The sequence below is a fragment of the Pinus tabuliformis genome, chromosome 6 (assembly GCF_031772625.1).
Source record: "Pinus tabuliformis cultivar Carrire ecotype Pingquan chromosome 6, CPIR1, whole genome shotgun sequence".
Taxonomy (NCBI): domain Eukaryota; kingdom Viridiplantae; phylum Streptophyta; class Pinopsida; order Pinales; family Pinaceae; genus Pinus; species Pinus tabuliformis.
In genome coordinates, this window is record NC_142292.1 from 1,003,507,690 (window position 1) to 1,003,524,226 (window position 16,537).

Genomic DNA, 16,537 nt, shown 5'->3' on the forward strand with positions numbered 1-16,537 from the left:
GTCCTTTGTTTATCATTGTTGATTACATGTTTATGTTTTTGTGAATTGTGAGCATAACAATGCTTTTGGTCGCCATCATGTGTTGTTGCGGTATTTTCTTTCCTTTTCTTTCTCATCGCCTCCTTCATTTGGCCTTGATGTGGTTGATTGGGTATGATAAAATGAATCAAAGAAGCTCATGAGCAAGAGATGAATAAAACACAACCAGGAGTTCAAGACCATGACTAAACCTTGTGCATGAGATAAATTGTACTAAAGGGAATAAGAAGATCATAGATTAACCAAAAGGATTTGGTTGGATCCACTTGAATAAATAGATAATGACATGAAAATTATAAAAAAGATTTTTTTTATAACCTAATTACTACTTGACATATATGTCCTAAGTAAAAAATAAGGTGAATGTATATTGATGCTTTTTTTGGCCAGTAAATATGTAGCGAGCCATCATGGAAAAGTGATTATTAGTTAATGTTCTTAAATATAATGTCTGCATGAATAATATGATTAAGGTAACACAATGAGGTTACCCAATAAAAATCCTTGTTACTTGTTGTGGATATACTCATGCATAATCGTATGATGTTGGATGTGATCCTATATATGTTTATGATAGAGAATTGTTGAATATTGCAACTGCGAGTATGCTAACAGTTAGTTGGGTTCCTTGAAAATAATACAACCATGAAAGCTTTCCATGATAGCCAAGTCAATGATGAAAATTAACATAGAGAGATTGGTTTGAAGACATTGGGTGCCTGCTAAGATTGATAAACCACTGGTGCTTGTTACGGTTGAGAAACCATTAGTGCTTTTCTGTTGTTGAGAAACCACCCATGAAATGAGTGTATTGGGTGCTTGTTGAGATTGATAAACCACTTGTGCTTTCTTTGACTGAGAAAACACCAGTGCTTGTCTTTGGCTAAGAAACCACTTATACAACGAGTCACTAGTGCTTGCAATTGTATTAGGGGAATTTTGAGTCTAAAATGGGGCTCCTAAAGAAAATAATAACACGATAGTTAAAATAATAAAATAAGATTTATGAATTTTTAAAAATAAAATAAAGGAAACGACTTTTTTTTTTAATTGTATTTTCGGTGTATCTCATAGATTTACTCAAATGTCAAGTGTAGACACAAATTGGATGTAGAATTAAATTCCATATCCAACAAGTATCCACTCTGCATACTTTTGAGTAGAGCCACATTGAAAAAATTGAAAATACATGAAAAATGTGTGTTCAACATGTTTCTATCATGTATTTTCAATTTTTTTCAACGTGGGTCTATTTAGAAGTATGTAAAATGGGTACTCATTGGATGTGGAATTTCTACATCCAAGTGGTGTCTATACTTGACATTTGAGTAAACGTATAAGGAGATAGGCTAAAAATACAAATTAAAAAAACTAGTTTCTCTTTTCCCTCCAAAATATTTTCCCCTATGGATGACATCATCATTTTGAATGTTATTAGTTCTTATAAAGGTAATTTTGTTAGTACATGTTTTGTTTTGAGGTCCATTTTTTACCTTAAAATTACCCTAATGGCTAACAAACCATTGGTTCTTACTATGGTTATGAAACCACTGATGCTTGCTAGATTATTGATCAACCACCTGCAAGTGAAATCAATCCCTCAACTTAATTTCTATACTATCCCAGTTAACAGAAGATCCACAAAAAGATTGTTTGATGCAGTATATTCACCATTGAGTGCTTGCTTTGGTTGAGAAACCACTCAGTGAGCTGAACTTGAGGATGGAGTTGAATCAAGGTTTCATTGAGCTATGGATCATATACAGATTGAGTGCTTGATTGGCATATTAAGCCGCTCAGTTTTGTGAAAACTAAGGAAGCAAAGATCAATTAAACAAATACATATTAGGTTAGTAGTTTAAAGTTTTTTTTTTTTTTTTTTTTGTTTTTTTTTTGTTTTTTGTTTTTTTGTTTTTTTTTTTTAATTTTGATTTACTATGAGTTAAAATTTGTATGATTTATCTCATAGAATCATGTGCTTATTATGTATTTGAATTACTAAACTATCCAACAGAAATGTTTGAAGCCAATTTTAAGTAATATTAGACTATGTAGCAGAAGCATACTGGGGTAGTGTCGTGGCGGAAAAAGTCGTTTGTGCGAACACAACTGACCTCCCTAGGAGTCTAAACTCTCTAGCGACAAACAAGACAAAATGGAGTGATCTTTCTCTAAATATACCTTTTAAAACATGAAAACTACAAGTGTTTAGGCTTACCTTATTCCAAAACGCGGTTGTTGTAGTCCGTCCTTGCCGATCCGGATGAGCTCCTCCTTCAAGTCAATTCCTGCAACCACAAACAATCAAACAATTACCAAGCACTTGCATTTCATATAATAAAACATATATTCAACATGCAGACCAAGGAACACATGAAATAACTCATTAACACAAGCTATTGAGAAAAATAAACCAGTTTGTATTAATAACGAAACAAAGAAACTCTTACAACCTGGCCTTGGTGTTGTGCAAGTTCCTCCCAGGGTCCATCAAGGGTTTTCCTCTACTTTGACAAAGCTCACCCACTTCCAAGTAGAATCAAGCAAAGACAATCTCTCCTCACAAGGTTCTAAATGGGAGTCCTAATTCCTGCAGCATTTACCCAAAGAAAATGTATAGCTCCAACCTCTCCTCCCTCTGGCTCAATGTCTTTATTTATAGTGCTATAAAGAGGTTATTCAGGTCCACCATCAATGGGATAATCCCCCTCTTTGGGTGGGATAGCTCCCTTATTGATGGGATAAGTTCCCCCTTAATAGAGATACATGAACCAACTGGAGGCGCATCCAATTCATCAAACCGACCTCTAGAAAGTTCTAGAAGTAACCACAAGTAACTTTTTTAAGATGAAACTCGCGCATTTTGCCTTTTACAGAAGGACGCACCTGTCCCTTAACATACAGAGCGTCCAAGGACGCACCTTTTGTGAACATGGTCAGCGTCCCCGCAGGTAAGGCTAGAGAGAACCTGCGACCCCAGAGATAAACATATTTTTGACAAGACTTTCTCTCTTCTTTGAGTTTGAGATGGATAACAGAGGCATAAGACTTGCCTAAGAGGGTAGCATGACTGTTGATTTGAGCCATACTAACTGTAAGTGGTCATGGTGACATTTTTTAGTGTAACAGATTGCCCCCTAAAGTGCGAAGCCTGGAATAGATTTAGGGTTTTGTAATTCTAGGAAGGGTGAAGCGCTTTATCATTTCAAGGATTGTCTTGTGGATGGCCTGGTTGGAACCTGCAATTTTCAACACAAAATACATGGATAAGATTATATCATCACTGAGGTAGGCATTCCCATACTCAGATTCAAAACTTTAACTAATGGACTAACTATTCTGATACAGGAATGATCTTGCAGTACATCATTTTAATAGACTTTTGTAGACACAGTATGGACGCAGCCATCTGTTTATGATTAGTCTACATAGATAATGAATACAAAACTCCTCGCAGCCTGGATGGTAGAAACTAGATCCAGGGTCTTCACTTCTACTTCCCGAATTGGTACGATTCTAGCCATGTGATTAAATGATTCGATGTCGAACATGTTAGAAACCACTTGATTACCAGTCGATGATGCAAACTGTTAACAAGCGTGAGAGAAACCACCAGTAATGTCAATGGTTCTCAAAGTACCAAGCACAACCCGTGAAATGTGAATAGATGTTTTGATGTCGAACACTTCACGGAATCCTTTGATCGAAAGTCAATGATGTAAACTGACGTCAAAGGCGAGAAACCTGCCATTGATGCATGCAGACTTCAAGGTGCTGTCGATTCCTAAGTCATCTTTCTAGATAATGTGTCGATGTCGATAGAAAGCGACCCGTTGCAGGCAAGCCCGCAACACGAAATCATTGTTCAAGTTGAAGAAATGTTGCTGTAAGGACTGACTCAGGGATGGTCAAATGGATGACAAGTATTTTGCAGATGAAAGTTTTTGCTTGCAGACCTCTTGAACACATAACGACACGACAGATGGCTTGGTGACGAATAACTCAAAGTTAATCCCCGAAACCCGGTTAAAGACTTTCAAAGTGGTTTGGTCAACTGTGAGGTAAAAGATTTCCCAACCCAGGTGAATGAAAAGTGTCGTGTTCAAGAGTGGTAATAAAGTTTCTTTTGAGACAAAAGGTGACAAACAGGTTCATTCTTCTCTCTTTTCCCCCACCATTTCTGGCAAGTACCTCTTTATTTTTAACAAGCTTGAGGAGGATAACATATGCTTGATTATAAGCTCATCCTTCGGACGAGTCCAACCTAGTTTAAATTCGAACCCTAGGAAGGAGTGGTTCGTTCCTGTTTGTAATTGAACAGGTCCTTTACTGTAAAAGTTTAACGAGCCCAGTATAGGAGAAACTCGGCGTTTTTCAATTTTAGAGAGTCTGAAAAAACAAAAGGAGACTCCACGTTGAACTTTTTCGTATATTTGTGTCCCTCAAGCCCGAAAAAGTATAAAATAATACCTGGGGGAACCGCTTGATCTTGCGACCAAGGAGTACTTTCATAATAGTGTCGTCGACCTGAAAAGTAAAAAGCGATCAAGGACACGTCGTTTTATTTCCTTATCGAGTTTGAAACGACAAAAACCCGGCAATCTTTTCCTGATTTTACGGTCAGAAAAGAGCTAAAAGGGGACCGTCTTTTAATTCCGTTTTAACGAGTGTAAAAGAAACGCTCGGCGATCTTTTCATTTTTTAGGAGTCAGAAAAGGGCTTAAAAGATGACTCTGATATTTTATTTGTGAAAAAATTACAATTTCCCTCGAAATCCCTTTGTCCTGCACAAAAGCGACACATTACTCATACCTGTTTAAAATAGGCAAAAATACATCGAAAAACATCTTTTCATGGTAAAAAATGAACTAATTCATCCAAAAAACCTATAAAAAGACCTTTTACCATGTCATTTTTACCGTTTGACTTTTGAGGTTGAAAAAGGAGCTTTTGACAAGAAACTTCCCGTGGTTGCTGCGGAAAATCTGACCGTCGGAATCGAACGCCGTCTCATCCAGGTATTTTACACATCCTACTCTGCATTTCTATCCGTTTAGAATTAATTTTTAGGTCTTAGTTTCATTTTTTGGGGGGTTTTGGTTTTGGAATGCGCCTCTCGGCGGACGCAGGTGCCCTTCGGGTGACCTGCGTCCCCCGACTTTTTCTCATACGGGAAAACGGTCGGAAGACGCAGCCCGCCTTCAGGCCAGCTGCGTCCGGGCGCCCTGTGCTACAAAGCCGGGGTGCGTCTTCCGAGAAGTGCGCATTTCAAAACCCCAACTCTCTCAAAAAACCACCAAAAATTCCCAAATCAATTTCTAATTGCTATTTTTGATATGCAGGGCATTAATCATGTTAGACTGGAGAGAAAGAGAGCATGTAGAGGAAGATGAAGCTGCAATAAATCACCAACCTTCTCTGGATGCCCTAAGAGCATGCGGATTATACAAATATTGGACCATACCGGGCATGAGGGGCCAGGTAAGATTCTTGGAATGGCTGGTTGAGCGATGGAACGTTCAAGAACAATGCTTTTACATAGGAGGGCACCAGCTCGAGATAGAGCCCTCGGATGTATACTTTCTCACTGGCTTGCCGAACAGAGGTGAGCAACTCAGTCTTGCGGGGACTAGGCCGGGTGGCCAATCCCTTGATAGTCTCCGCGAGGATTGGTGCACACGTGGGGCTCACCATTCAAAAGGCATAGAGATAAAACACATCACTCTACCGGAACTCAAAGTCATAGCGTTCACGGTTACCAGAATTTGCGGCGCGGCCGCTTTACACATTGCTTCCGGATCCCAAATGCGGATGGCAATTGACTGTTACCAAGGCACCATTTTCAACTGGTGTGAAGCTGTGTCGGCTCATATGAAGAGCCAACTGACCAAGGCAAAGAACGGACGACTAAAGACTTTTGGATATGGGCCTATAGTCGTGAGCTTTGCCTTGGAGAGAGTTCCAATGCTGATCCCTCAGCAACTCACTGTTGATATCTTGGGTCCTCGGGAGCCAAAGCTGATACGATGGGTTGCGGTGATGGCCCGGCATCCTGACGAGGGCGCGGCAGTGGTTCGATTCTCAGATAGTTACTTTCACTGGTTAGAGGACCAGGTTTTTTCGATACAGGACTTTCCGTATGCCGGAATGGATTTCAGAGGTGATCCGGACATGGTTCTTCCACAGGGAGAACAATGGGACGACAGAGGTACTTTTATTTTCACAAGTTTTCTAATTATGTATTTTTTATTTTTCATATATATCGTCTCAAAACTAACAGTAAAATTTTCAAAATGCAGATGTTGGTCCACAGCGTCCAGCCAACCTCCGGCCTTTTGATAGACTACATCCAGCTGCACCGGTACCGGCCCCACAGGACGCGGCTGCAGACGTACTAGCTGAGTTGGAGCATGATCTAGAGCGTCTCACGGCAGACATACCTGAGACTACTATGGACGACATTCCTATCAGGCTTCAGCGTTTTGTAGTCGCGGTCCCTGGACCGTTTAGGAGATTTTTGCGTAAGGTAGCCCGCGCAGTGGTGTCATACAGAGAGCACCACCAGTGATTGACTAGTCACTTTTGTAGTCACATGTGACATTTTGACTTTTTGTACTATCATTTTGCCGATCATAAGGTGTTTTCAACCTATGATCGAAGACGATGTATATATTTTTTGACACACTTCTATCTATATATATCACTATTACCGGCTTATCTTGTTTAACATATGTGATGAAATGTTTTTAAATTTACTTGCATGATTATCGTAAATGTCTGTCCAACATTCGAGAAGCAATTGCATCTGCTAATGTATTCAAAGACCTTGGAATATGTTGATATTCAATGTAATCAAATTCACGTTCCAAGAGACGCACTCTCAAAAACAACCTTAATAACACAGGATTCCTAATGGCATAAACTCTATTAAGCTGTAATACAACAAGTTCAGAATCTAACCTCACTGTCAAACGTCGAATTCCAAATGAAATAGATTCGGATAATAATTCAATCACTGCACTGTATTCTGCAATGTTGTTCGTTGTTTGACCGAGGCTTACCCCATGCATAGAAACTAACTCGTCAGAGGGCGAATAGATAACCCAAGCTGCGGAAGAGATGTTCCGTGTACTACGACAAGCACCATCAGCAAATCCAATATATGTTTGGAGAGGCGTCGACATCTGCAATATCAAGAGTAAAACCAAGATAAGCCAGAATAACGACGAAAAAACCACACTCTCTAAGCTAAGCACACTGACTAAACTAACACACTTGCTAGCTAGAAAGAAAATCTAACCTATCTAAAAATTTCTCCATTCCCATCATTTAAGCATAATACCTCTTTAGGTAAAGTCCATTTCTGGGTTTACCCAAAGAGTCCCCATCAAAGTCAACTAGCTCATAAGCCCCTTTTGCTAGCTTTCGCTTTACAATGTAGGGCCCATGCCACATGGGAACGAATTTTCCGGCACCTAGCTTATCGTTAGCTTGATCATATAATAGTACTAGGTCTCCTTCCGAAAAACTTCGAGGGGTTACATTTCTATCATACTGAGCTTTCATTCGTTTCGCGTGAGTCTCGATTGCCAATGTAGCGTCACGTCGAGTCTCATCTAATTTAGCCAAGTACAATAAACGTGTCTCCTCTTCGGAAGTAGCTGGAAGTAATTCGACAGCCATTTGAAGTGATGGGATTTCGCATTCAATGGGTAACACAGCTTCTAAGCCATAAACTAGCTGGAAAGGAGTGAACCCTGTTGAATTTTTCACTGAGGTTCGGTATGCCCATAGCGCTGAAAATAACATGTTGTGCCAATTCGACCGATGAACACCAATGGTTCGTCGGATCATGGTAACTAGAACTTTGTTGATAGACTCAACCAAACCGTTGGCTTGCGGATAATAAGGAGTAGAGCTATCGTGGCGCAAACCAAGCTGGCTTGTAAGCTCAGTCATCATGACATTTCGAAAATGGCTCCCATGGTCAGTAATGATTGCTTGTGGGACACCAAACCTAGTTATGATATGATTGAATACGAAAACTGCAGCTGTTTTGCCGCTTGCGTCGAATGTAGGCATCGCCTCGGCCCACTTAGTAAAATAATCAACCGCAAGGATGATATACGCATGCCCCCCGGCCGAGTGAGGGTTACAAGTAATAAAGTCGATACCCCATTTGGCGAATGGACCAACGGCAATTATAGGGTGGAGAGGAGCAGGTGGAGCGCGCATCTTGCGATCAAACACTTGACAGTTGTGGCACTTCCTGACTGCAATGATACAATCTTTAAACATAGACGGCCAGAAATAACCAGCGCGCAACACCTTCTGAGCTGTGGCATACCCAGACATATGACCGCCACATGCTCCAGAGTGACAATCATTCAAAACCCTCTCAGCCTCTTCGTGAGTTAAACAACGTCGAAAAACTAAGTCTGCCCCCCGGCGATAAAGTGTATCTCCAATAATTTTGTATGGCTGGGATTGAAACCGAATTTTTCGACGTTCCGCTTTGGAAGCTTCAGGCCGAAAGGTTTGGGTTTGGAGATAAATGATTATATCCCCGTACCACGGATCTACAGTACTGATAAGAAACAAAGATTCGTCCGCAATGGACTCCTCTGCCACAGTCTCTGTGTCAGCACTCGGGAAATCACACATCAATTCCGCAAAAACTAAGGATTTCTTAGACTTGGACTTCTCGAACTCCAAGTCGAACTCTTGCAGGATAACAATCCATTTAGAGTACTTGCCCCCTAGCAGTTGTTTTGTCAAAATATAAATCATAGGGTTGCAATCCGAAATAACTGTAGTTTTGCGGAGAAGAATGTAGTGACGGAAACGCTGGACAGCTTGAACGGCTGCCAGGGCCAATTTCTCCACATGCGAATATTTTAGCTCAGTTGGATTCAAGGTCCTACTAAGATAATATATCACATGCTCCGCTCCGAATTCATCTTCTTGAACTAACACCATTCCAATGGTGGAATGCGAAGCTGCGAGGTATAAGAAGTAGTCTTGGTTGTAGTTGGGAGGATGCAATAACGGTGCATGGGTCAACGCGTGTTTAAGTGCATCAAAAGATTGTTGGGCAATCTCGTCCCAAAAGAATTGTGCGTTCTGTTTCAACAACCGTGTAAAACCTTTAGTGACCTCGGCGTAGTTTGGGATGAATCGGCGTAAAAAGTTCGCTTTCCCTTGCAAACTTTGGAGTTGGCGCAAACTCGAAGGAGGAGGCAATTTGATGATAGCCTCGACTTTCGAGGGATCGACGCGAATGCCGGCTTTTGAAACAACAAATCCCAGCAATCGACCTGTTTCTATACAGAAAACACACTTGTGGGGATTCAACCGAATTCGATAATGCCTACACCTCATAAAGATTGCTCGTAGGTGGACAAGGTGATCAGCTCGATGTAAAGAATGAGCAGGCAAATCATCGAGATAGGGTTGCACAATGTGCTTGATATCATGAAATGCATAAGACATCGCCCGTTGAAAAGTGGCCCCGGCATTCTTAAGCCCAAAAGGTAACTTGCAATAAGCAAATGTCCCCCATGGACAAATGAATGCCGTTTTTGGTTGGTCGGCAGGTAGAATATTGATTTGATTATAGCCCGAAAAACCATCCATGAAGGAAAACATTTCACTTCCGGCACAATCATCAATAATTTGATCGATATAAGGCGTAGGATAGTTGTCTTTTGGACAAGCTCGATTTATATCCCTATAGTCGATACAGATTCTTATTGTTCCTTGTTTCTTGTTGACCGGAACAATATTCGATACCCAATCCGTTAACGGGATCGGATAAATGAAACCTGCTTTCAACAGCTTTTCGACTTCTGCTTTAATCGCAGCCGCTTTTCGAGGGTGAATTTGACGCAACCGTTGCCGGACGGGTTTAGCATCCGGGTAGGTCTTTATTTCATGAATAACAATGGCAGGATCAATTCCCGGCATTTCCTCGTAAGACCAGGCAAACACGTCGCGGAATTCTTGGAATAGGGCCTTGTAAGTTTGGATTTCTTCTTCAGTACATGCGGCACCTATATGAATGTTTTCCTCGATTCCGGGCTTCACTGAAATATCAATGGGAATAGTACGAGAAATATTCCCTAAATTCAGCTCTGAATCAGAATGTTTCGTTGGATCCTGAGCGTCTTTGACATATTCAGCGGTAAAGATAGATGAAAAATCATTTTCAAATGCATCATCCTTAGGTAAAAACGAAGATCTGTGATGGAGATCTTCCCATGGTAGATCGTCTACACTTAGGATTTCGCGAAGTTGTTCGTCAGATGACACGACTTCGGGAAACGTTATCCGTTCTAAGGGTGAGGTGAAAAGTGACTCTTCACTGACCACATTCATTTGGTCGACTTCGGTTGAATGAAAGTCAGTAAAAGACATGAGAGCTTCATAAGCAATTTCATATGGACTCAAAGGCATAACATCACCGAGTGAGTCTATCTCAGAGTCAGATGGGACGAACCAAGGATCATCATAAATAATGTTTTCTGATGTAATCATATGAATGGTTGCAAACGAAGGATCTGCGCTGAGTGGAGGGAGAGGAAAAGTTCCCAGTAAACCGGAATCCTTAACTAAACCTACACCAACGTCCCTATAAGGGATTGTCGTTTTACCAACATGCTGGATACTCTCTGAAGAGGCTGGGTCGGATGAAAAGTATGTCAGCTGATCAATAGTCACGATCTTACCGTTATGTGGAAACTTAATTACTCTGAAGACCGATGAAACGACCGCTGTCATAGCATATGACCAACTTCGACCCAAAAGAAGGTTGTAGTCTAGAGGGGCATCAACCACTTCCACATCCAGACTAACGGTTTTACCTTCAACCCCTATAGGCAATTCTTGTAGAATACCAAACGGACGGAACCCACGGCCATCAAAGGCCTTAAGGATGGTGGGGGATTGGTTCAACGAAGGAGAACCAAGCGATCTCCAACATTGAATCGACATAATACACGTAGAAGCTCCCTCATCAATCACAGTCCGATGAATAGGCCTGTTTTTGACTATCACTGGAATTTGGAAAGCCATTTGATGGGGGAGACGTGGTGTACTATTTTCTAGATCAAAGATCATTAGGTTCGGGTCCTGAACATCGACAGCTCCGATAGCCGACAAAAGCAATTTTCGTTGTGCTGGGCATGATTGCAGCACTTCGAGTGCCGACATTGCTGAAGGTGAAACAGCTAAGTCCTCAACAATGTTGTAATTCTGGGCTGCTCTCGCATGTGGATTGAAAGCAGACCTTCGAAGTACACCCTTGGCGGGCGGCTTAATCACTAAGTCTGGGTTAGGTTTTTCGATCTGTAGTGGATCGGAACCAGGAGCTGAGGTTGATGGGTTAGAGTGAGAAGATTCTGCTTCCTTGCCATCAACAGGAGCCTTACTACCATAATCTTGCGATCGAGTCGCAATCCTCACATGAGACATCATCAAAATGGGTTCTTCACTGGCATTCGAAGAAGAACCTATCATCTTATTCTCCTGCTCTGGAAATGGATTCTTTAACACAGCAGGAGTGGGAGAACCTTTGACTATTTTTACAACCTCGGCCCGATGAGGGCAATCTCTCGTAAAATGATCCTCTTCACAAATAAGACAAGGATATCGAGGTTTGCGTTTTTCGTCATTGGTTTCCGACTTTTCAGTTTTCTCCTTTGGAGCCTTGTCTGCTTTAGCCTTCTTCTTTCCTTTCTTCTTTCCACCGTTTTTTGATTTGGCCGTAGATGACTCTACAGCGTGAATGTCGGCGGTAAGTTCAGGAGGAGAAGACTCTCCTGTCGGAGAATCAGGCAAAGTGATAATTGGAGTATTGGAGGCCTTGGAAGACTTCTTCTTACTCTTCGTAGTCACGATACCAATCATACCATCAGCGGCATGAGATCCCGAAGGAGCAGCAGCGATTTGATTCGACTTTGGAAGATCCGGAATCTTCTCGTGTAACGTACCCGACTGAGTGTAAACTAAGTCAAGGTATTGTGCCTGAGCAATGACTTGCTCCTCAGTAACTACTCCGGCCTTAGCGACATCTTCAGTAATCTTCGGTAATAATGATTTGACAAACCATTCAGCTAAGATTTGGTCCGGGATAAAAACTTTCACTAATCTCCTTCGACGTCTCCACTCATGAATGTGATCAGAAATATACGTGGACGTCGATTGTTTTAGTGAAGTTAATAACTCCGTGCCGTTATCGTATCTGACCGGCAACTGAAAGTGAGTTAAGAACGAGGTAGCTAACTGGCTAAAGTTGTAAAAAGAGGCCCGTGGTAACTCAATGTACCACTTGGCCGCGAGACCAATGAGTGTACGCTGGAAAAGACGTAAGCGGATGGAATCATCTGAGATAGAATTCGAAGCACACCAGAGGTGGTAAGTCATCACATGATTGGACGGATCCTCTCCAGACTTACCTTCGAACTTGGGTATATCACTGGGCAACTTATTTGGCATTGGCGGCCAGAACTGAAGATATTGAATTGGATCGTTCGTTAGGCGCGTCAAGTCGGGTAAATCTAAAGTTGCAATAAACGGTAACTGCCGGTTAGGATCTCTAAAACTCTGGGTCACAATACCAGCCCCAGGAGGAGGATATCCAGGATAACTAGGAACAGGAGTCGCATTTGGGATATTATATCCTCCTGGAAAACCAGGATTAACCGGACCGTACTGGGGTTGTTGAGGTTGTTGATAAGTGTACCCAGGATACGGTTGATACTGGTAAACCGGTTGTTGGACAGCTTGCCCAGGTTGGTACTGTCCCTGGTACGGAGGTTGAACAAATTGAGGTTGAGTAGTCACAACCGTACTTATACCAGGCTGACCTACAGGCATCTGGACCGTGGTTTGAATCGTAGATCCAGACAACGGTAAAGATGTCTGAGGTGTGGTAACAGGGACAGTAGAAACTGGAGCCGTCGATACTCCAGAAGTAAGTATGGTAGATGTAGCGGTAGTTGCAGCAGCCGTTTGAGATGGAGTACTAGGTGCAATTGCGGCTGAGTAACTACCGAATCTACAGAAGCTTGAACATTGGGCTGGACAGGTTGCGGTTGCTGGGTTGGACCAGAAACTACGGGTTGTCCAGCTTGAGGAAGCATTTGTACACTTGGCTGCAACACCTGTTGACCCTGTGAGGGATCCCACACTAACATTCCAGGGTACTGACCCGTAACAGGTTGAGGGTACTGAGATCCATAACCAGATTGAGGGTAGGATTGATAATTGTAAGGTGCAGTTCCCATACTTGGAACATATGACTGACCTTGAGGCGGTTGATAACCTTGACTTGAGTATTGACCTTGAGGTTGATAACCTTGAGGTAAATACTGATACTGGGGTTGACCTTGACCTTGAGGTTGGTACCCTTGAGGTTGATAACTTTGGGGTTGATACCCTTGAGGTTGCCATCCTTGAGGTTGCCATCCTTGAGGTTGATATTGATACTGAGGTTGACCTTGGGGTACATATTGAGGCTGAGGTTGACCTTGAGGTAAGTATTGCACCATAGGTACATACTGACTTTGAGGTTGCCCCCCAGACACAATTTGTGTACCTTGAGGTTGCCCCCAGGCGTTAACTGCGGTTGCCCCCCAGGCGGTAATTGGCCACCTTGAGGTTGGGAAACGGGAACTGAACCTGACATCATGTAAATGTCTCCTACACCCAATGGTATATTACCACTGTTTCCAGCAAATAACCCATGATCAATGGGTTGAGGAGATGCCCCCGCAAAGGTACCAGAAAGTGACTGATACCCAGTGGGAACAGAAGGACCGCCGTGTAAAAAAGATTCAGGACTTTGTGTAAACACGGACGACTGACCAGACATATTTACAGGAGTATGAATACCTCCAGGTGGAAAAGGAGTACGAGGTGTGGAAAAACCGACTGAGTTGTCTAAAAAATTGGTTAACGCAAGGTACCAAGAAGTACTTCTAGGAGGACTGTAAAAGATGGATTCACGCTCCCTTAGATCAATAGTAAGTTGACCTTCAAGGTGAGAGACACCTATATCTTCTTCTGGAGCAAGTTCTTCTATAGCAATCAAACCAGAAGGTAAATTTTCGGTGATAATTCTTTCTATTCTCGGTGAATCAGGGACACTAGAAGTTGGAGTAACAGGTTCGGAAATTTCAGGTTCTTCGCCTGTTTCACTGGCAGATGAAAAACTACCAGCAAGCTCGGAAACTGTAACAGTTTCGGGATTGTAACCTGTTTCTAAACTTTGGTAATCTGGATGGACTACCAAGGAAGATTCTCCTTCTTCAGGTGAACCTACTCTACTGTCACTAGGAGGAGTTACAAGGACCTTTAACCCTTCTAAATTACCCGGGTCGTCTCGAGGAGGGGATCCCCTAAGTCTACGGGATCTTCTCAACAATTCGGCCACAGAAACAACTTCAGGAGACTGGCCCCGAAGTCTACGGGACTGTCTCGGTAATTCCGCCACAATTAAAGATTTTTAACTACAACACACGAAAACAAAGTAAAAAATTTCAAATCAAACCACCTAAAGTCTTCTAAAGAAGCAAACAAATTTGAAGCACACGCCTAAATAATCTAGAGCGTCAAACCACACACAAACAGTAGTCTTCCGGACCAAAAGCGCTAGTTGGTGATTAGGCCCAACCTCGCAGGATTCAGTACAGAAATGGCGGGTGGAACAGTTACCCCGGCAACCTGCTTAATGAATAGACCGGCACAAGTTCCTCCACTTTAACCGTCTCGAAGTGAAGTGAACCCCCCGGAAAATCCAAGTGAGTATAACCGACGTCTGCTCCAGGTACAGTGGGACCTTCCCTCCACCGTCACCTCGGTAGAACCCTAAAGATTATGGTCACTAAAGTTACCAATCACAACAATTACACCTGGGGGAACAGTCTAAACTCCGACAGCACGCAAGGGCAGAGTAGCAAGCTCCAATCCCCTTACCGGCTCCTTGACAACAATCCAAGGTTTACCGATAAGTGACCCCTGGCTCCTCGACAATGGTTAATCCGAGGTTTACCGTTTGTAATACGTACTGTCTGGCGTCGTTCCCAACGAGGGAGGAATGATCCCCTCACTGGTTCGGACACGAGCTCGTGCTTCTCCTTTAAGAGGAGCTTTCCCAGAGTATAACTGAAACAATTGGATTTAATCTACTCAAGATAAACTATCTGTTTGGTTTTGTAGTCTTGGAGAGTTAAGTACTCACCTACTCCAAGACCCTAGCCTAAGCTATGTTGGTGTTTCAGAGCCCTAGAAAAATAAAAATTACTAGATTGATTTTAATTTAAGCGTTACTTTTAAGGTTGTTTCTTAAGTCAAAAGGTGATGGAAGTGAAACCAGTGGTGTGTTGACTCGACTCGAAACCACTACAAAATGCACCTAGGATGATTTACCCACTACTTTACTTTTTCGATGAATTGCTTAACTAAAAAGTTGAGAGAATGCAATCTTTATAAAAGCAACTTCTTAATTGAAGACAATCAAAGAAACAATTCGTTTGTCTTTTCCAAGCATAAAAAACATGACCGCTCTTTACATGCACGAAAAAAACTCTTTTTCTCTTTCAAAAACAAAAAGCTACTTGAAACAAGACTTTTAAAGAAGATGTTTTTGTATTTTTCTTTTAATAAAGCAAATAAATCTAATATAACCAAAAATCAATCTTAACAACTATTAAAATCTATGAAAATGCACTCATAAGCAAACTAAAAGGTAAATTTACTCTAAGCAATCTTAACGAGGCCAAAACCAACAATGATTATTCTAAGGTGTTTTACTTGATCACAATCAAATCAAGGACTAGCTTATTGCAGAACCAAAAACTAGTCAAAACAAAACTCTAATCTTTTTGTTCTTTTGTAAAATGGAAATCAACACTTTATAAACAAGTAATTCGAAATTTGACCCAAAACAACTTAAATGGCAAGCTGCTCACACAAGGAGACTTTACGACAGGCCCGACTTCTAAGAAGGCTGACTAACCAGAGAGATCTAAGGCTGGACAACTTTCTACCGTCAAAGTCACTACAGGACCTATTGAAAAATCAAACCCTAGGCCTAAACTTCGTTGAAATCCACTAAAACACTCAAAGCTCACAAAACAAGTTCAGGTGAAAATTCTTGACAGGGTACTAAAGGATCTGGGTAGAAAACACTAAGAAAAATCAAAATCTAAAAGCAATTAAAGCAAAAATGGAATTTTCCTAAATTTTACAGGAAGACGCAGGCAACCCGTTATAACAGGTGCGGGCCCGCTCTGTGCAAACGGCAACAGCGCGTCCAAAGACGCACTGTGCAGTACTCAGAGGGTGCGTCCTTCTGGAAAAGTTGAGAAAAACCAAATCTAACTAAATCTAAAGCTAAGCCACCCAAATACTAATTCTCACAGTCAAAAACCAGAAAATAAAAGTGATTTTCACAGAGCAAAGTTCACACAAAGGAAAAGACTCTCTCATTAATGGA